Source organism: Macaca thibetana, chromosome 2 (genome assembly GCF_024542745.1).
Source record: "Macaca thibetana thibetana isolate TM-01 chromosome 2, ASM2454274v1, whole genome shotgun sequence".
NCBI lineage: Eukaryota > Metazoa > Chordata > Mammalia > Primates > Cercopithecidae > Macaca > Macaca thibetana.
The window spans coordinates 176,688,911-176,710,530 of NC_065579.1; the positions used below are offsets into that span (position 1 = coordinate 176,688,911).

The following is a 21,620-nucleotide window of genomic DNA, read 5'->3' on the forward strand; positions in this document are numbered from 1 at the left end:
AACAACAAATTACAAAAGTAAATATTGTTACGAAAGGGAAACTGAACGTGTTGGAAAAGAGTAAGCAGCCTCTGGCAGTGAGTGAGCTGACAGGGAATCTGGGAAAATGTAATGTGTTGGAAGAAGTAAGAGGAGGAACAAGATGATCACCTCCTTGGACAGAGATCTCATTAATTTGATTTATTTAAATAGACACTTAAATAAACAAATAAGCAAACCATAAAATTATCTACCAAATGGATTCCAAGAAAATACAGTATAGCTATAAATGTCTCTGTTATGAAAACTTGTCTATAGCATTATCCATTCATTTTTTTCAATCTTGAGCAAAAGCTTATTTCTCATTAGCTTTGTAGGAGAAAAATGTATAATTTACTCACATAAGTAGCATCTGTTGAAAGCAAACTTGTCCCTAAAAAGAACCACGCTGAAATTCAGAGTGTAAAATAAAATTTATTTGTGACTGGCTGATTGGCAATGATCCTTTGTTTAATTGCGGGGTTGTATTCTTAGACAAAGATAAGTATATTAAAATGATGCACTTCACTCTATGATTTGGGAAAAAGTATACTTCCTTAAGAAGCAGCAATTATGCAGAAAGAATTGGGAAATTGTGACTGAGCAACAGCGCTTGGCATAAGTTGTGGTGACATTATTAAGTGTGGTTTGTTTCCATCTAAAGAAAAAAAAAAGTGAAATGCTTGACTTGGAATCTAAATACTTAAAAAAGAGATTTCATATCTTTAGGAAAGTGGGAGAGAAAGGCAATTTGGCTATTTTTAACCAAGGAATTTTCTTTTGTGGAGGCATATGATTTTGTCTCCCTGTAATCAAGATTATTCTAGTTTATATTTACATTTCAAAGTAAAATCTGTTATTTGTATTCTGTGTCATTTTCTGTGGGATAGATTTCTAAAGTTAACTCTTTTCCGTTATGAACATCTTTTTAAAGTTATTGAAGACAGTAGTTAACATGAATTTTTAAATAAAGCATCTCACAAAAAAATGCTGCTCAGTGAAATAAATTGTCTTCATAGTTTCACCAGAATGATTTCTTTAAGCACAGCACAAATCTCAACAAAGCCCTGAATTTATGATACCCAGTAAATTAATTTTAAAGTTTATGGACAACCAATACAGGAAAATTCTCCTCTCAGGTCATGTATAGAAATCAGAATTGGCTTAACTTTTTGAGAATTCAGCAACACAATGGAGATTAATTAATCTGCACATTCTCAACACCACATTCTCATGCAGACAGAAGAGTATGAGATACAAATGAAAGCTAAGGAAACATATCTTCTAGATGAACATACACTTGTGACTTTGTGGATGATACTGCTATCATTTTGGTCACATGGACTTGAAAGCATAGGGTTATCCTTGATTTTGCATTTTCCTACAACTCCAAGTCCACAGTCAAGTTTTTCATCTTGCCTTTAGTACCAGTGACACAGCCTACCATCAGGCTTCAGCCCTGCAGGAGTAGACTAGTTTTACCATTTGCTATTAGGTTGCCTTTGCACAGTATCTTTTCAAAATCCATCCACATTATAGGGACAGATAATTATTCTTCACAATAATATTTTAAAATATTGAGAACATTTCCCATTGCCTACAGGGTAAAATCATCCCTTTCCCATGTATCCCATTCTCAGAGATGTTCAGGCAAGAAAACTTGGACTCAGCCCTCATCCAATTCTCTCCTTCACCTTCCAAGTTGATCAGTCCTGTCCCTTATAATTTTCAAGTATTTCTTAGATTCTTTCTCATTCTCTCCAACTCCCACTGTATTTTCTTAGTTCAGGTACCCATATTATCACATGTATTTGAAATCAGCTAGACAGCAGGCTCAATTATGTGATTCAGTTGAACAATAGAAAGCAAGGCAAAAACAAAAAAGATTCTCTAGAAAGATAACTGACTGAGGTCCACATACTATAAAACAGCTTTGACACCTCACAGTTTTACTTCATACATATTTGTTGATTTCCAAGTTCATAAAATAGTATAGTAGGCAACAGATTAGAAGATAGATTGGGGAGGCATGTACAGAGAGAGAGTTGAATAGAATTGCACACTGCTAGTCAGACTGATGGAAGAGGTGGAAAAACTGAAAATCTGACACAAGATTCCAAAATGGATACTAGTCAGGAGCCAGGAGTTTAGGATCAAATAGCCCTACAAAATTCAAGGAGCATCAAATAATTCACTATGTTTTATAACTCAATAATACATTAATATGATCATTCGATATTAATTAGAAAATACTGAGATAAGTCCAATATGTTTTATTTGAAAGGACAAGAGTTTGGGAACGCATGATTAAAAAATGTTTGCCTCCAAACTATTACAAAGTTATAAAAATAATACTTTTAAGATTAAACCCTGGCCAAAAACTTAAATTACCAAAATGATTCATTTCCTGAGAATTTCAGTTTTTTGACTCATCTCTACTACAAGCCTCTTGAGGGCAGAATAATGAGGTTCAACTTTCTATATAACAAGGGATTAGCATAAGCCATACATAGTATAGGTATTAATACATGTGTATTGTTTGTGAAGAAGAGATAAAAATGACATTCTAAATATAAGGATAAAATGCCCTTGGCTAAAAAACAGTTTACTTACTTGATGTGTGTGTCAAAACGCTTAGACATGTTGTAATTTTACATTACATTCCCTTTCATATTTGTATTTTGTAAATCAGTATGTACAGAGGTAAATTAATAGGAAATAATGTGGGTCAATTTCTTTTTCCTAAATATTCCTGCTTTGAAAAAAAGTAAAAATAGTCTACAAAGTATTATAATGATATCTTCCTTTTACATTTATTCACTATTTATATTTATTCACTATTTACATTTACATTTATTCACTATTTGATGCTATCTACTCAAAGGAAAAGATAAGATTATAAATAATAATTTATTCAGAAATAGATTAATAGAAAATAATGTGGGTCATTTTTTTTTCCTAAATATCCCTACCTAGGCTTTGAAAAAAAGTAAATATAGTCAACATAGTATTATACTGACATCTTTCTTTTACATTCATTCAATATTTGATGCTCTCTACCCAAAGGAAAAGTAGCTCTAAGATTAGAAATAAAAGAGAATAGCAAGAGATTGTCTTTTCCATTCAGGTAAGCTGGTTACTGATTTCTCAGCTGGATGGAAACAAACCTCCTGGGTCATTTCTGTTGAAGCAGAGACCCTTAGCAGAGATCATACTTCCCCCCCCGCCCCCCGAAAGTGATTTCACAGCTGTGCCTTCTTCTACTCCTCTGCCACTTCTCCAGAAACAATACAATTGAGTACATCAAACTGTGACTACACTGAAACACCAAAGATTTTGAGATTCACTCTTCCTGATGACCTCAATTTACTTGTCAGGTAAAAATGCCAAATGACACGGGGATAATTGGAAAATGTGAGTTTGGTACAATTTGATGGAGAGGCAGAAGCAGAGGCAAATAGTGTAGCATAATGAAATATTTTCTGACTTTTTTTTAAAAAAAGAGATTCTTGTGTTCATTAAAGAATGGTCAAGATGCCTTACCACAGGTAGGCTTCATGTGACAAATTTCAAAGAACAAAGAAAATGATTGAGACATTTAAACACCTGAAACTATGGTCAACATTCTAAATGTCAAAGATGTAATTTGTAATTGTCTGTATTTCATATTGTTACTGGCAGTTGAGATAGGTCTTGAGAACATTTTTCTCAAAGAATATTTATATCTTCATGCATATATCTTTCATCCTTTAAAAAGTTTTTTAAGATCCAGTGTAAAATAGGATTTCCATACAAATTTCACAACTTCCCTGTATCACTGACCTGGAACCAATGATATTCAATTTTAAATTCTATTCACCATGTGCCATAATATTAATAGTGGATATTTGCAAATTGGTGAGCATATCTAGGCACTTGAGGTTATAGCTTCTTAATATAACAGTTACTGTGGTTTGAGATAAAGAGCTTTGTAATGAAATTGATCATCATTAGGGATCACACATTTTGTAAGTTGTATGAACTGTATAAACTTAGATTTATTTGGAGTCTATTTTTCATAGAAAAAGTATTTAAAGAAAATAAACTTGATTTTAAAAACTGAATTATTTAGAAAAAATTCTAAATAATTTCTTGAGGAAATTCTCATTCACCAACTGATTATTCATTCAAAAACAACAAAAATACTGTTTGCTAAGCACTGTGATATAGAGCTTGGGGAGATGAAGAAAACTGAAGTGTGATTTCCTCCTAGCGTTTCTCTTTAGTGAGAGAGAGATGCAGACCTTAGTCGTAATACAGAAACACTGGTGCTAGAATGGAGGTATATGTGAAGGTCACAGGACAAGAGGGGGAGACTGGTAATCTCCATAGGAAAAATCATACGAAGGTTATAAAGAAGGTGATTCTTAAACTAAATCTGGAATGATTCAAAGAAATCTGCAAGTCACCAACATGGTGAGTAGATATTAGACACTATAGCTTGAGGAAACATCACAAATACTACAAAGATACAACTAGCACAACATCTTCAGGAGTTTATATGTACTTTTTTATGCCTGGGACACATACCAAAATGCACAAGAGGAAGTTGGAGAGAGAGGCAAGGAATAGGTCATCATAATTTAAACTGAAACTGACTCCAGTCAGCATGCTTGAGTTTTTCTCAAGTTACTATTAATATTCAGATTCCAGAATAGGGTATATACAGATGTTTACTGAAAATTGCCATTTTTACCAGAGACATAAACTCTTGCAAATATATGAGAACACTGAAGGCACACCCAACAGAGAAGAAAACAGAACTGAGACGGAGACATTATTAAAGACATCATTGGAGAGCCTGGATTTGGCCTGACCCTCACACTACCCCTTTGACTTTTCAGTTACCTGAGGCAATAAAGTCCCACTTTTTATTAAGCCAGTACATTTTTGTCACTTGAAATAGAGAGTCCTATTTAATATAATGAACCAAGAGGAAATAATTAGACTGGACGTAAATGCTAATATGTGGCAGGGCGATGCAGGACTTTATATATCCAAACTAGGGATAGTTACTTCTCATTGTTTATTATGTTGCTTGAGTTGAATATTTTCTATCTAGCTTTACTATCATCTTTTGATTTTGATGATAAACACAGCCTCTCAAGTCTGTTTGCCTGGTAACTGGATGGATAGGATTGGAAGCGTAGGGTGAAATGGAGTGGAAATGTCCTTACCTTTCCAAAAACAATCTTTTTCTATAGAATGACTAACAAATGTGCCAGGAGATATTCCAATTTATTTTTCTTTAATAGATGGATAGTTTTGGGGGTAAATCAGTCCTGTCTTTCCTATATCTAATGGGTCTCATGTATCAATTTAATAAAAATTGCATGGATGCAAAAACAAAGAAAAAAAAAATGGGCAGACAACATTTCTGGCAAGTTTAGCAAGACAGCATGTTAGAATGTGGGATAATTTGCTTAACTGAAACCTATCTAATTATAAACTAATTATCACCAAAATACTGGCGCTAAATTCATGTGGAACGCTTTTAGTGAATTTTCACAGTTTATGATAACAAATTTGAGGCTACAGTTGTCCTTTATTTGGCATCAGCAGAACTATTTATGGAAGCACGGCTAACCATCAATGCCAGGTGCCAGTTTTTCTTAGCGTTATGGACCCAAGTATATTTCCTTAAGGGCTTGCTATTGCTTTATGCCAAAACTCATTTAACCATCGCCTGAAAGTGAGTAAGTTCTAAGGGAAGATTCTGGATCATTGTTTGAAGCCTGTTCTGAAGAACACCAAACTATTTACCTCAAACAACATCTAATCAATCACCAGGATTAATTCTGGAGAGATTCAATGGGAGACTATTTTAAAAAGGCCAACCCCATGGTAGCACAAAACTATGGCTCCATCAATTTTTTCAGCATCTCTTCAATTATTTACACTCTGCTTCTCCTTAAGCCATGTGTGTGAGGTCTCCCAGTTAAATAATTTATATTAGCAGCAAGAAGGTTTCCTGCACAGTATTGCCCTACTACTTACTATTATTTTGAAGAAAATAAGATTGTTTACTTATGCATATTGATTTTTTCATAAAATTTAGACTTCATTGCCTAGGGAATTGAGTTAAGTAAAAAATGAGGCTTAATATTAGGATCTACAAATGTGGGAGTAAATATCTTTCTAAAATGGAAAGGAAAGGGAATATTTCCTGACATACCCATTCACTTTGTCACATAATATAAAAACAGTATTGTGTTTTATTTATTATTTTTTAACTAGTATCTTCACAATATGACACTGATTTTAGACAAACTGGGTATTTGCCATCATGGCAGATAGAAAGATAAGCATCTTCCGAAATGCTGATGATATGGGTGTGATTTTCAAAAACTAGAATTGATTTCAGGATACAAATAATTCTGCTACCCTATTGCTGCCAGGAAGAATTGAGCATCACCAATTTTATCAAAATGAAAATCATTTTCTTTGGCAGACAAAAGGCAATTGATCAAAACTTCACAAAACGAGACAAGATATTCTCATTTTGTACAAGCATATTTTTTCTGTAGCTTATCCAGGAAAGCATAGTGCAGAGCTACGCAGTTCAATATAACTTTTTCCATGGGCGCATTACTCCTCAGGTTTCTTTTCGATGACTTGGAACAACACCTGCTTTGAAAAATATCCAGGCCAGAATCATCTTTTTTCACAGTATCCTGTGGCGTGGGACTCTGAACTCTCAATCTAGAATATATCTAATGGTGGGGGCAGACTCAAATCTGCTTCCTAAGGACAATCTTTGCTTTGCCTGTAGCCCGTGTTAAACGTGGAGAGGTTTTATTTTTACTTTTGCAAAACTACTGGTTGGGCTTCTCAACATTTATAGTGGAAGGATTTCTCTATTGCTTCACCATATTTTTGTACCATTTGTATCATCTATTGATATGAAAGCAGAAAATTCACATTCTAAGCACTCATTAAAGACCAACTTCGGCCGGGCGCGGTGGCTCACGTCTGTAATCCCAGCACTTTGGGAAGCTGAGGAGGGCAGATCACGAGGTCAGGAGATCGAGAACATCCTGGCTAACATGGTGAAACCCCGTCTCTACTAAAAATACAAAAATTTAGCCGGGCGAGGTGGCGGCGCCTGTAGTTCCAGCTACTTGGGAGACTGAGGCAGGAGAATGGCGTGAACCCGGGAGGCGGAGCTTGCAGTGAGCCGAGATCGTGCCACTGCACTCCAGCCTGGGTGACAGAGCGAGACTCCGTCTCAAAACAAAAAACAAAAAACAAACAAACAAAAAAACCAACCTCACATTCTTAGTAAACATCCTCTGAGGTATCTGTTCAGCCCTATCTCTGAAAACTCCCTCCACCCACAGGGAAGGAGTTTGGAAGATTGTTCTCCCTGTCTCTGGCACCCAGTCATACAAACCATTGGATTACTCACAGAGAACTGACCCAGACTGGACCAACCACATTCCCTCTTGCAGGAATTTGGGATTAGGATTCACAATTAGTTTGGCAATTTTCATGCATGGTTGACACTAAGGGAAATGTGATTTATAAGCAATAGACATGTTTTCCTAAATGAACATAGACACAGGTAGAGCACAAAACAGAGATGAGTGGCTGTGCTTTTATTATCAGGAATAAAAGCTGTCTTTCTTTTTGAGAATTTTCCAGTTTCTTGTTTCAGTTTTTTTTGAAACCTAGTCTGGGACATTTCTTCATTCCTCTTTCCGTAAGCGAGCTCATGGTTTATGTGATATCTGCAATCAAAGCGTCCTATTAGATTATTCCAATTTTAAGTTCCTAACAGGCAAAATTTTTGGAAAATAAATTTAAAAGGTAACTCCTTTCATTTACTTCCTAGGTAGAGTTTATCTTTTAAAGTCTGTGTGCATGGAATGAATTAAGTAACTTTCTCCCATCATGGAAAAATCATGTTCAGTCAGTGAAACTTTACCTTGGCTCTATCAAAGGTTGTAGTCAGAAAATGTCATGTAAAAACAAACAAAAAACTTTTGCATTTGTTGAAAAAGCTGCTTGAGGCCATTTTCCTCAACAGCCTCTATAAATCTTTCTTAGATCATTTGTGCTTCATGAGTGTATAACTTTTCTATTCTCTATGCACATACATGTGCATCTCTAGTAATGATTATCAGAATGACACTTTGTTCTCTCTTGTGTATATGGACCTAATTTTCTACTTTAGTTCTAATCTATTAAACATTTTGTGCATACATTTTAAACTGCCTCAAATGCTCTTAGGAAGAAGAGAAATGCAGATTTAAAAAATCACTATTTCTCTGTTTAGTCCTCTGAGAAAGCATCCTTATAAAAATTAAGACCAATTTAGATAAGTTATTATATATATGGGGAAAGTCGTGCTACTTACTGCTTAAAACACTCATTTTTTTCTGTTTAAAACATGAAATTTGGACTATTATTTCTCTTATTTCTATTGAATGACATTAATAACAAATTATATATATATATTTGAGACATATATATGTGTATGTGTATATATATGTGTGTGTGTGTGTATGTGTGTGTGTATATATATATATATATATATATGAGACTATTCTGTTAAACAATAAGTAGTTGTCAAAGATTCCCAAGGATTCAAAGGCATTCTGAGTTGCAGCACAGAATGTGACAGAAAAAGAGGCACATGCCAAAGGTAATTAGAAAGTCCCAAGTCTTTTTGGTGTGTTCTTAACTTGGTGCTCTGTTTGTCTGTCAGATAACTTGGAATAACTTAGAAAATAATGGAGTAGCCTTTTTTTCAGTTATTATGCTCAGTAAAAAAAATACGTGATTTTATTCAAGTTCAAATATTCTCAAAACTGTGTCTATTCAATAATTTGAAAAGTAAAATCCTTCCTTAAGCAAGATATTCTGTGTTTATATTCAAGAAGTGATAACATACCTAATATCTATTCTGAGCCAAAAATATCATTTTCAATCTATAGCTGAGCTTGATTTTGGGTAAGTTGCTTATTTCTGTGCAAGGAAATTCATGAGGTGGCTATTATTTTAATTGTAAAAAACTTACAGTGGAGTATGTGGCTATGGTACATAAGTCTTCTCATTTCCGCTTGAAAACAGAGGAGGATTCCACAGAGGCTGCCCTACAAAAGGTCTTTTGCCAAAATTACATTCTTCTTCTTTTTTATTATTTCCTTTTTTCTTTATATAGGTGAGTAGCAGCTGATTCACAGCACAGGATGGTCCAAAAAATCATACTGAACTCAGTGGAGTTTCCCTCAGAAGAAGGGTAGTAATGATCATATTAAAAAACACCTTTGAGAGCTTTTATGTGTTCTCCATAGTTCTAAACATGTATGTTAACTTATTTAGTCTTCAAAATAATCATGTGAAAAGGTAGTATTATTACCTCCATTTAATAGATGGAGAAACTGAGGCACAAAAAGGCTAATTAACTTGCACATGGTCACATAGTTAGAAAGGACAGAACCAGAATTTACTCACAGATAGTTCAAATCCTGAGTTCGAGCTTCTAACCACTGTCCTATGTTGTCTGTTTGCACTGAGACATTTGATGTGTTAAGTATTGAAAAGAAAAGTAGGCCAACTTCTAAGCAATTTGATTACCATAGAAACAGTAGAGACAATGGTTCTGGATCTACAAGGTGATATTGCTGGAATGGGCCTGAAGGAGGCCCCCTGACTTGCCTACTGTGCTCACTAAGATTTGGTATCTCAGAAGTCAAAACGTAGAGTTTCTTCGGCTGAGTCAAATTGTCCAGTGCTTAAGCCCTGGGAGGTCAACATACCTTGGGGAATTCCGCTCCTCCTTTTATGTCACCTACATAAATTAAACAAAAACTAACACCAAAACTAGCCAATTATCTTAATAGTAAATTCATGGGTATAAAAAATAAAATATCAGGGGAATAAGAAAATGATTTGATTGCTTTTATATAGTATCTATATGCAAGAAGGTAAAGAACATTTTCAATACTATTTTGAAGCTGTTAGAATGGAATTTAAGATTGAAAACTAGTAACAATAATATCAGTATTAATAATCATGTATTGATCTCTAACCACATGATAGCTGGATACTCCTCTGTTGTTAAGTACTTTACAAGCACTGAATCACTGTATCCTCACAGGAACCTTAGAAAGTAGGTGGTATCCTTATATCCATTTTCCAGATGTGGAAACTGAGGCACAGAGTGGTTAACTGACTTATTCAAAGTCCCATATTTGGGATGTGATCAAGTCAAAATTTAAATCTAAGTTTAAGGAAGTACAACGCTTGCGCTTGAACTTTTACACAAATTCCTCTTTGCTAATTCTCTTTTGCTGTCTATTTACTTGCGAAATACCTGTCAAATTGAATTGCATGAATCAGCTGCTAACATAAAAATTTTCTTTCTTATTTCTGCTTGTATAAGTTCTTCCTTTTCTTCAAGGACAAAGTAAGGCCATCCTCCCTGAAGTTTTTTGCCAGTTCTCTAGTTTGGAGTAACAATTAGGATTATGGTGATAGTTAACTTTGAATGATCACGTGTTACTTGTGTCAGATACTGCAGTGAGTACTTTTCTCACATTAGGAGGCAGATACTCCCTATCCTCCTTCTCAGCTTCACTCTTCACCAGAATATCTCTTATTCTCTGTCTTAGATGGGGTTTACTGGGACACAGATTCTTCAATGGAGCTTGGCTTGCAGCATGTTTTCTGGGGAGTGACCTCAGCATGGACATGTGGGAGTGCAGGAAGCCCATGGAAAGATGCAGCTGTTGACGTGACACGTGGTAGCTGCAACGACCTCAGCGGACCCCAAGGAGTGCTGGAGCTGGGATGGTCTTCTGGGTTGTCTTGAACTGACACAATGGGCATGGGTCTTTGTACATCACATTGAGGAGTCTTGGATTCTGACTGTCCCCAGGAAGAGGGCATGACCCTGGGACATCCAGCTTCTTTTGGCCAGGGGCAATGTCTGCAGCTATGAGCCTCCAACTATGAGCTCTCGGCAGGCAGAACTACCACTAGTTGGGTCCTGAAGGGGAAATCGAGGCCACACACCACACCTCTAAATATAAAATGTTTTGCTTGTTGTTTATTGTCTTTCTCATCTCTCTAGAATATAAGCTCCAGGACAGGAGAGATTTTTGTCTATTTCTGCTATAGCCTGAGTATGTACAGAATGGGTTCTCAAGAATAGTTTTGAATGAATGACTCTACATACAAATGAATAAATTTCTACTTTTCCCACAAGAAAATCAAAACATCAATCAACTACATTGCCTTCCTTAGGTCCTAATACCTGGAGAGTTTTGCATTTTAAGAGCAAAGGAAGATAGTATAGCATGTTTGCTTTACTTCATTTATGGGTCTAAGGAGGAGAATCCTCATGAGCCAAGAAACCAAGTCCTATGATGCCTAATTGAATGTAGCATTTTTTCTTTCACCAATTAGAATGTACAACTATGCAACTGAGCCTGAGACAAGTGCTTTTGCATGGCATGTTAGTTTTGGTGCCTAACTTCCCTCTGCTAATATATCACCATTACCCCTAGGCTATCTAGATTCACTAAGTTTCCCAGATAACTTAATGTCTAGATTTTCTTGGAAGGGTTGACTTGGGATGGCTTAGTTCCAGTTTTCTCAAAAGGTTCTGGTGAGCAGGTCATAATTTACTGTGCTTTCAGAAAGTCCACAGACCAAATATGAACTGTCAGGGAGACATATGCAGGCTTACCTGCTGGCAGAGAGCGAGCACATATTAGAATTTAAATTGATGATTCCCAAGGTTCTAGCACCTTCAGTAGGTGAATTTTTCAAGGCTAAAATAGTCTAGGGAATCTGGAAGTTATGAGAGCTATAGAAGTGTCAATGAAAAAAGATATTTGGAAGGTTTTATTTTTAGTGTGGTAAAATGAAGGTGAGGAAATAATTAGATGTGTTCTCAATGGTTTCAGGGACGTCAGTTATGGGAAGCTTACTGTAACTGGCTTGCTGTCTCCAAAACTACATACAGCTGGAAGAAAAACAAAAACCTAGGAAATTTGAGCCTCAGAAGCAAGGTAAGGATGGCATTGCATGGTCCTCACTAGCCACGTCTTGTGTTTCTTGTACTGAGATCATCATCCCCATCATTCCTTGCTGCTGATCTTGTGCTATTTGAGGATGACACTGGTTCTCCAATCAGAGCTTGCAGCCAAATAACCTGGAAGGCTTATCGACACAGAATGCTGGGCCCCACCCCCAGAGTTTCTGACTTAGTGGGTCTAGTTGGAGGTCTGAAAAATGTGCATTTCTGGTGTGTTCCCAGGTGTTGCTGATGCCTTTGGCGCAGGACTCACATTTTGAAAAGCACAGTCTGAGCTATACTGACATTCTTCCAATTACTAGAAAGCTCCATGCTCTCTTTGATCTCTACACCTGCACACATACTGGTCTCTCTGTCTAAAGAGAACAAAAGCTCCCCAGTTCTCTCATCTGGTCCCTCCACCCTCACTGCACCCCTACTTTCATGGCCAAGTTTGACTTAACCTTCAAGTTTCCTTTAAGACATTACCTTGTGGCAGCTTTCCTTGACACATTTGTTTGCATTGTTCTCCTTGTGCTCCCTTATACAACACATATTACTCTCTACAGGAATGTTGTTTAATATTCTGGGCTTCTCACTAGCTGTTGTGAAAGCAGGGAATTGGTTTATCCTTTTTGTTTCTGAATCCCCAGTGCCTACATCTATATCTGGCCCATTTATTAATATGTTTTGATTGAGTAAATGGGTGAATGAACAAGTTGAACAATTAAACATCCTTCTGCTTACTTTAGCTTTTACTGCTTCCACTCAAGTGCCCTTCTCTCCTCCCTCATATTAAATTTAACGCAAACTATGTCAAATTTTAAAACAAATTCTTTTTACTTCCAAGGGTAACAACTTATGTAACAATATTTAAAATAATGATAATTTCATTCCTTTTTCTCAAAATGGGAATAGGAAGTGTATACGAATGCAGAATGTATGTATTATGTATATGAATGTGTGTATGTATGTACATATATATATACACACGTGTGCTAAATTCAGTAATGTTGCCATGTTTATTGTTGATGGAATTGCCAAAATTATTTGTTGACAAAATTATTTAGTCTGCTCACTGATTATGCATCCAGCCAATATAAGATAACTAATTTAAAAAAACTGTAGTGCAAGAGAATTTTTAAATGAATGCTGTTTTCCAGAAGCATAAGAGAACATGAAAATCAGTTAGATGTGAATCAGCTATTTTATATCTAGCAGTAAGACTGCCATATTCTGCTCCTTTGCCTATCTTTATAGTATAGTAATGTGCTCACACATGTCATGCTTGGATTTGTGCACACACAGCTAAATCTTTTAAAGTACTCCTGCAATTTTGCCAAGAATTCTTGTTACTCAATTTAAATTTCAAGGGAACTACTGTTTCCCTTGAAAAAGTAAAGTGCAATATGAATACTTATGCTGCTTCTTAATTCTTCATACAGGCCTTTGTAGAACTGGCTGGGTTTATTTTATAAACATTTGTCCATTCCGTATTGTGACTTGATGGTGAAATAAAGCACAAACAGCTGTTTTGCATTGGGCTAATACAAATTTAGAAGACGTTACATTAGATAATTTAAAATGTTTTTTATTGAAGAGTGGCACCAGGCAAATTAAATTTTTTCCAACTATGCTTTTACGTTTTGACATAAACATATAATATTTAATATTCATATATTTTATATGAATTACTTTTAACCTGACTTGGACATTTTTACAACTCTTTCTTTCAATTCTCAGATTTTTTTTCAGCTCTGAAAAATAATGGATTATCATGTGGATAGAATTTGACCAGGACATACAATTACAACAGGAACCAAAACCCTGTGCTATGTCATCCTTCCAGCCTGTGACTTCCCAAAGGACAGCTTCGTCCCGGCATCATGTGTTTCTACCCTTTCCCTGTAAGAACCATATTTTATATATCATCACTATGATACTCTACAACCAGCTAGAGCTCCCCTAATGCTTTCAAACACCATTCTATCAGTACTTACTGAACAACACAATACTCCTATTCCCTACTTGAGCTTAGTGCATGACCATGCAACAGATGAGGGTGAGTGGTCAACCACAATGAAGAATCATACCAGCAGTTCTGGATAGGCCTCCATATTGCTGTTAATATAATGAGAAATTAGGTTTTCTTCACTTTGCCCTTGATGTTTTTCTGACAACTAAAATACGACTTTTGAAAAGCCACATCAAAATATAAGTCAATAAAGCTGATTTGTGTAGTCTGAAGAATGGCTCTAACTCTTTAAGTGTTACATAGAGAATATATTTTTCACTAAATCTGGGGCAATTTGAAATACCTAAGGACCATTTTTGCTCTCTTTAAGAATTCAAGGTTGTAAAGTCAAATAGCTTCAAAGAAAAATTCAAGCAATTTAAATGATGGCTGATAGAAAAAAAAATCCATCTCATATCAAGTCAAATTAAAATCAGACTTTGGGAATGACATAAATCAGGAACTCTCTTATCTCTAGTGTGGTTTAGTGATAAGCTTCCTGAAGACAGAGACCATATATTATCTCCTTCATTCCCTTAGCATTCAGCAGACTGCTTGTTATTAATATATGTACAAAATAAACAAAAATAAAATACTAAAAATATATAGGTAGAATAATAAAATACATGTAATGTGTTTGAAGCAACATTGAGTATTTATAAATACTGAGTATTGTGTATTTATTGGATAATATTAATTCATATGCAATTAATTGAATGCCTTCTATTTGCCAGGTGCATGCAAAGCAATATAAGAGGTACAAAACTAAGAAAGAAATGGGGAAATATTAGTCAAAGAGTGCAAGTCTTCAGTTATAAGATGAATAAGTTCTAAGAATCTAAGGTACACCATGGTGACTATAGTTAATAATACTGTATTGACTACCTGAAATGTGCTAAGAGAACAAATTCACACAGCATACACAAATGAGAATCTTTTTAAAAAGGAAACAAAAGAAATGTTCCCTGATCTTGTAAAAACTTCCAGTCAAGGGTTGATGGTTTATATACCAAAGAAATAATATTTTACATGCATTGCTATGTGTTACTGCCTTAAAAATAAGCTACTTTCTGTATTAAGAAATACATCCACTGCTATTTGTTACTTTTGTTTTAAATATGAGCCACACTGTAACACTGCCCTTTGATATGCACATTTTACAACATCTAAGTACCTGTTAATAGTTAATGATTTTCTTTCCAGCTCATTTAGCAAAGTTATGATCTTTAATATTTTGCATATTAAGGCCTTCAATCTGTCTTATGGTACATAAGCCTGGTTCCTATCATTTAAAATCCTTATTTGATCTAGGCATAATTGAAATAAAATATCTTTTTTTTATTTTTGTCAATTCAGTCTCTCTTAAAGGGAGACTTCCACTTTCTGTGCAAACAGTTACTCTTCATCAAGACTCTGCATATTTAAGTAAATCATACTAGCTGCTTTATTTTGCCTCTTTGGAGTGTTATACTTGGTCTACCATGTGTACATTAACACAGAAATATGCATTAAAACACTGCACAGCACTGTGAACTTGATGCATTGAGATTTATAAATAGTCTTCTGAAAATCTGCTTATATTCAAAGACACATTATGCTAAGGCAAAATATAAGTAATTAAGAGAGGGTGATGAATTGGAGGTAATAATAAAAAATAATCATGTAGAAAATTATAAGTAATGACTAGGTGAATAAGAAAAGTGAAAGTACTGAATGGGCAGAAAGGGAACTCAGTTTTGGTTCTAAGCATTAGTATGAAAAGGGCCTAATGCCATAATAACCCCATTCCAATGCTTACTACCTGTGGGTACGGTTAAGTTACTGTACTTCATTATGCTTTACTTTCTTGATCTGTAAAATTGGCATAATAGTATCTTCTGCAAAGGCTATAGTGTTTTGGTAACCAGAAAAGATTTTTAAAAAGTGCTTGGAACATAATTAGAAGTCACAAATATGTTGTTATGAAATCTCAATGTTTGAACTTACATTAAACTTGTATCACAACCTTCTAAACAAAGCAGGGATTTCTTTTATCACATGCTAAACAGGTTCCCAATTAGCTTCAGCACAAATTCTTATTATGAGGGGCCTTCGTCAACTTATGGGACAGGCCACTTTATATTCAGACACCCTAACTGCTAGAAAATTCCTCTTTTCCACTGATGTTTGCATTTAGATGGCTATGGCTGCCAGTGTTGAAAGTGTGCTATTGATTGGAGATTACTTTAAATTAAAGTCTTATATACTGGAATTTGTCCTCCTCTGGGTAGACTCATAAATATGAAATCTGCCTCCTGCTTGATTAATTAACTTTTTTATTACTCTACCAGGGTCAGCTGGTCCTCTTTCTGCTTCATGCACTACCATTAATAATCATTCCAAAATTTCTGGCTGGTGTTAATAATGATGTAGCTAATTTCATCCTAAGTAATTGAAACAGTACAGACTGTGCTTCAACAGACCGGATCAAACATAATGGAGGTTTTTATAAAAGAGTTTAAGGAAGAAAATGTGTTAACAACAAAATTGTCATTTTACCCTACCTAAAATGCCCCCCAAATTTAGAATTAATGATTAATTTGTAGTTAGATTTGCATATATTATGTTTTTTCATGACTCAAACCAGTTATAGCTTGTTACTCAAAATAAAGCAAGCAATATTGCTCATCTATGGCAAATAAAATTATCCGATTCTTTCTTTTTGAACTGGTAGGCAACATACTGTTCTTTAGTATTTTAATACTAATATTTAATATTTTAGTATTTCTTTTTCTTTTTGACCTGGCAGGCAACATACTATTCTTTAGTATTTTTGTAAATCATATTTTCTTTATTTATTTGATGACATGTGTATTGGAACCTGTGCGTAAGACATTTTGAGACACACAGATATACAGACTATAGTTCTTTATCTCAATGAGTTTACAACTTAGTAAAGAATTACGCCTTTGAACAATAAAATATTTAGAAATTCCAAGGAAGGAGTGATGATTTCTTGCTGGCAAGAACACTTGAGGAAGGCAGCATGTAAGCTACAGTGACTATTTGTAATGGGATCATTTTCTGAACACTCCAGTTGGAAGTCATAGAAGAATCTTAGATATGATGAAGATACAGATTATTTTGTTCATGAAGCATCCAAATAATCTAATTTTTCCAGAGAATACGTTAACTTGGAAAAATCAATAGAAATGATGTCAATTTGGATTACATTTGGAGGGGGACCTGATATCTTGCTGAGAAATTAACATTCTATTCAATACAACATATGCAACGATTTAGAATTTTTAAGTGTGCAAATGGAATTTAGACAAATTAATCAAATAGGGACATAAACATGGATTAGGGAGGAAGAAACTGAAACGTAACGTTGCATCTTATTTTTTAGGATCATTTCCTACCTACAAATTGCTAAAACAAGCCAAATTTCTTATATGTCAACCATACTAAAACAGCTAAATCTTATGTATATTTTCAAAATAATTAAGTGGTTACATTTATTCATTTGTATCTACATACATACCACTTGTTGAAAAATATATAAGGCATGACGTAAGATTTTATTTTGAAATACCCACTATAATGTAATTATTTTATAGTTTGGTTTGTTCATGTTGATTATAATGATTTTTATATGATTATTTTATGTGCTATAAATTTAGTCCATCATTATTACTTTTGGTAAATAATACATTTTAAAATGTTGACAGATATGCCTTTTCTGCTACAAAACTGATTTATGCAGCCTACAGGTGAAAACTTAAATTTACATGTTGTTAAAATGTAAGCTGTAATTAATCTTTTCAGGAAAAAGGAATGCATTGCTTATATGTTGGCAATGTATCAATTCTCATGGGTCATTTAGATAATTATTAAGGCAATGGAAGAGGTAAATTGCCAATTACTACATGTAAAATTCCAATTTTCTTTCAAACACTGGCTTTAAGCTATGGATTCTGTTCCCTTTTGATAGCTCATAAGTTATTTTTTTAGTATTTAAGCAGAAGGTTCAAGCTGGCTACAATCTAGCAGAATACATTTTATTTTGGTTTTAAAACTGCACATGAAAAATTACTTACTGCTACTATAAAATGGAATTTAATGTTATACAAATCTTGCTAGTGTTTTAAATAAAAACAAAAGTTTGATTTCCTTATCTTTATTACTTTTTAAAATGTATAATTTAACAGGATTATTGTTAAAATGTATCAAACATGTTTTTTTTCCAAGCAATTTATAAGTTATGGCTAATATTACTGGTGATGTCAACAATTTTTTATTTTGATTCTCATTTTTTTCAGCAGTGAAAGGCCCAGAAAATAAGCTCAGAAATAATAAGAAATTTGAGGTAGTTAAAATTTGCTATTACAGCTGTATAAGCCAAATAAGACTGTACTTGACCAAATAAGACTGTACTTGTGTGTGTGTGGATATGTGTTACGGTTAATGCTTTGGGGTATAATATAGATTTTATTTTAATATTGAGAAAATTCTTACTAGCTTCTAACACCTAATTTCCACCTATCTTCCAAGAAAATCCACATGAAGTATTTTTATATTCTTACTTTCTTACTACTGATTCTGTATTTTATTGTGGTTTTGATAAATCTATTCTAAAAAAGTAGAGGCAATCAAGTACAGTACCTAATAATAAGGCCAGTACACAGTAGGCACTCAATAAATGCTGTTAGTAGACATAATATTAACTGTACACTTAGCCCAGCAAGATATCAGTGGATCCATAAAATGCGAACATTGAAATACCAGGAAATAATTTTCTGACTATATATCAGTCAATTTGGTCTATCAATCAATCTGTCTATATTTCTACCTCCGTATACATATATGCAATAAGGAATGTTTTATAGATTTAGGTAGATGGGAAACCAATAGCTCTAGTTCAAGTAGACTCATTTTACGATGCTAACAGTGATAATTGGTAATCTTAGCATTTGTCAGCCAGTTAGAGAATCTCCACTAGCATATTTTGAGACTGAAAAAGAACCAAGCAGTAGTCTCTAAGTGCAAGAGGGTCGCCATAAGTTTTCTTCAGATGCCACTATGTTTGTAGCACAAGTAGCCTGTTAAGAACATTATGATTTTCAAAAGGAATTACTTCATAATTATATTATTGCCTTGGTCATTAGCAAAGTCAAACTTGGACAAAATAAAATAATATGACTAAAAAGAACTGAATTATAAACTACTTAATTTTGTTTAATTTCAAAAATTTGAACCAGATCACCAAATGAGATCACTCCTTTCCAACCCATACCTCATCTCTATGAATGTATTATAAAGTTAATTCAGTGAAATACACAAGAGAGAACTTAATAATAAAGCTGACATTACAATAATTCAGGCACTACTTGAGAAACAAAGGCTATAAAAATTTAAAGAAGAGCCAGGAGGGTATGGAGAGAAAAAGATGGATGCCAACAGTTGGGATTCACATCATCATATCCTTGAATTTATGGGAAACCTATCCATATGCTACTATAGCATTATTCACTGAAATTCTCTCCTGGGTATACACAGCCGGCTTTGAAAATGCTATTTAAAGCTAACCAGGTTTTTTTTTTTTTAAACGATCCTTTAAATTATTTTCCCTTAGACTGTAAATTGACTTAGGAGCCATTCTATGTTCTCAAACATCAGGTTTAGACAAATATATTATTTTCAGGTTCTTCTCAGACATTTTATCTTTTCAAGATTTTAACCAAAGTCATTTTCATGGCATTCATGAATCAGTAATTCAGAACAGAGTTTTCACCATCTTCTGCTGCCATTGTCAGATAGTTCTAGGGTTCTAATCTTGTACCTCCACTCACTAGGTATCAGATTCCGGTAAAGCTACGTAAGTTTCTAAAATGAGGCATAATCTTGTCAGAATTAAATGAGGTAATATGTGTAAATTGCTCACCATAGAGTCTTGCACGTATTACTAGTCATATTAATCCAGGATTCAAATCCACCAATGGATCCGGCATATTTTCTGGATACATGCAAATGCCCTTAATATGGCTAGAAAGTGCTCTTGGTTTGACCCGTGTAACTCTCCACCTTCATCTATCACCATTTTGCCATTCGTATCTCCTCACCACAGCCACACCAAATTATTTACTCTTTCAATATTTTATGTTGTTAGAGGCCTTTATGCTTTTTCTGTTCCATGACTATTCTTTGAAGAAAGAGTCCCAGCCCCTCACCCTCCAGAAGCCTTTCACCACTCACGTGTACTGAACTCGTCATGTTCATTATGCTGTCACCATACCCTTTGTGTATTTTTATGATAGTACACGTCACTAATCTTGTATTTTTTATTCACATTTTTTATTTTCCTCCCAGAAATCTAGACTGAAACGCTATTAGCTCTTCTTATTATTTTTTTTATCCCCAGAGCCTCATACGAGTATGGCGCATATTAATTGTTCTATACATGTTGGTTGAATGAGTGAATTGTACTGAGTCACTTGTGAGTACGAGACCTTTCTTTTTATCACAGAACGTCTGAAGAAACTGTCCTCAAAGTACAGTGAGTTGAAATCTAAAGTTAAAACCAAATCAAACTGTTAATATTTAAATCAGAATTTTTTAGTATTACACTAGATGACCTTCTCTAAAAGTCCCAAATGAACACAAATGACTTATTTAGATTTAGCTCTATGAGTTTATCTGAGAGTGCGTTTCTAACTTAAAAACGCAACACTCAACAATGTCACACTTTAAAAGTCAGGTGAATTTTTTAAATCTGTGAAATAAAACAAGAGAAGTGCAAAGGCTCTTAACTTTTCCAGGCTGTGAAAAGAAACACAGCCTAGAAAAGACAATGATTCGACTATCTCGGACCAAACTTTCCTTGGACTGTATCCTTAGCTTTATACCTAGGCTAAGGTTTGACAAGTGGGCAGGGAAAACAAACAAACAAACAAACAAACAAACAGTGAAAAAGACATAACAGGGACAAATCTTTTGATATTTTTATACAGATTTCATTGTGGATCTATGTTTTGTGATCATTATACTCTACTCCCAATAATTTTCTCTCTAGTTTAAAAAGTCAATAGTCTCCAGCAGAAATTCAAATGACTAATACTGATACAAACACTCAAGTCACAAGTATTCTTTTTATTAATTAGGTTACTCATTCTCCCTAAGCTGGGGTCCTTCTTACTTAAATATATCAGCACTTTCTCCCTTTGTAGTTAGATGTAATTGTAACAAAGAAGTTCTTATGTGTGAATACTATTCATCAATGTAAAACAACAAAAATATTCCTTCTGTCACAGATCTGAAACCCAAGTAGCTTCATTTTGAGGGAGTAATAAACTGAGAAACTACGGCCTATTTCATGGTCTTACAAAAGACACTTCATAAAAATACAAATGATAAGATGTAGTAGGATGGTGGAGTAGCTAACAGCATAGGCCTTTGAATAAAACACGCTTCCACTTCAAATTTTAGCTTAGCTTCGTACCAGTTGCTTAAATTTGGGCAAATTGTTCAACTCCTTTAGGTTTC

General features: G+C 34.4%; 1 protein-coding gene across 3 annotated transcripts in view; it reads right to left on the reverse strand.

Annotated features, from left to right (window-relative positions):
• EPHA6 (EPH receptor A6) overlaps positions 1–21,620 on the reverse strand; it is a 932,172-nt gene that overhangs the window by 271,765 nt on the left and 638,787 nt on the right. The window lies entirely within an intron of this gene.